Source organism: Fukomys damarensis, unplaced genomic scaffold, assembly GCF_012274545.1.
Source record: "Fukomys damarensis isolate Sample0158 unplaced genomic scaffold, DMR_v1.0_HiC HiC_scaffold_15, whole genome shotgun sequence".
In the NCBI taxonomy this organism is placed as follows: domain Eukaryota; kingdom Metazoa; phylum Chordata; class Mammalia; order Rodentia; family Bathyergidae; genus Fukomys; species Fukomys damarensis.
In genome coordinates, this window is record NW_022900927.1 from 25,822,062 (window position 1) to 25,823,850 (window position 1,789).

Here is a 1,789-nt window from a genome sequence, read left to right on the forward strand (position 1 = left end):
CACGCCGGGGGCACCGGGCCGGGCCAGGTGGCGCAGGAGGCTGGGAGCCAGCGAGCTCGCTCACGTGCTGTCTCTACCGGGCGGCGCCACCTCCTGCATCCCTCTCCCCGGCATCCTCGAGCTGAAAGCGCCGCTTTGGGAAAGGCGCTTTCCTTATAGGACGGGCAAGGGAATAAAATGAGAAATTAAAATGAAATACACTGATACCCTCACCCACAATGGGAGAGGAAGCGAGGAGTATTTTTCTCTACAAGTGTTTATTTGACTGTATTAAGCTCTGTCTAGTGGCGATAGGAAAGCTAGTCTTTCATGTTCACCTCCCTTCCCAAATCCAAGAGACACAGCAGAGGGATAAAAATAGCATGTATTGAGTGATGCACTCTCCCGTGAAAAAGACCATGGAAGAAGTTGTGGTTCATATATGCCCTTTCCTTGCCCTCCAGGGTTCAAGGCTAAATCCAATCAAGACTGGGTTGCAAACTTTTGACAGACAGGTGAATTTAAATGTGATTAGTCATTGGAACTACCACAAGTACTAAGAGTGAATGTGGGAGAATGTGGCATTAAAATCAGAGTTGGGTGGGGGCTGCAGAGGGCAGTTGAGGGTTGGACAAGGTGACTCATTTAGCCCTGGGCAAGTAATCCTAGTTCCAGTTTCTGCATCGGAACATATTACATTTAAATCAATCTCAGAGGATGACTGAGTGATTTCCATGAAAGATTTTAACTGTAGGCAACTTGGTGTTTGCATAAAACTCAGAAAGTAAAAACTTTTTCCAGAGATTCACATTAACAGTTTGTAGTAATATGCTGCTCTTTTTCCTTATGTAGTGTTTTAATAGTGATTTGGAATCTGAAAACTTCACACTGGTTTCCAAGGTCCTAAAAATGCTCAATTTAGTCTAAACATGCACTTACTATATTATCTGGTTTATGTTTTTGGTTTTGAAGGCTCTTAGAGGGCACAGTGACCTAAAGAAATGTCCTTGTGCAGGGTTATATTCTTGGATTATAGAGCTGAAATAAAAAGGTATTTCCAGAATTTGTTTTTAATTCATTCATCAAACATTTTTAGAGATATTTATAAAGGAGAAGGGAATTAACTATAGATATAGTGAGGCCCAATGCCTGGTCTTCAGATTTGTTTCTGAACTTTTGTAAGACTGAATAAATTATTTATCTTGGCTTCTTTTTTTTTTCTTTATCAATAAAATGTGAGAGATGATATCCACCCTGATATATATATAACATTATGAGAATAAAGCATATGGAAAACACCTAGAACAGACTAGCTATTTTTGAGCCCCTGAATTCATTATCATTCCAGACATCCTGCTGGGTTACCAAGTTAAGTGAGGTTGAATTCTGTTCTCAAGCAGTTCACATGTAGTCATCCAAGTTAATCTTTCTCCTATCCTGTTTGCTATTCAATTCTTCCAAAAACCTGAAGAGAGTTCAGAAAGTGAAAAAAAAAAAAAGTCTCTAAGATCTCCCAAAAGGCACATTTGAGAAGCATAACTAGTCTCAAACCTGTGTGTTCAGCCTCATATATTTGTCTGTTGCAGGTGACCCTGTATGAGCAGATAATGCAAGATTTCTCCTTGCTCTAAGGAGACCATAGTCCTTCCTTGAAGATTATCTTTGCCGAGTGAATTGATTTCCAGTTTTCAAAAGAAGATAAATTTCAATTGTTTCTACACTTTGAACAGACACGCAATCCTAGAAGCCTGAGTATAATAACTTCGACATGTTTAAAATGCTCACTGTGTTGCAGACTTTATACTATTTC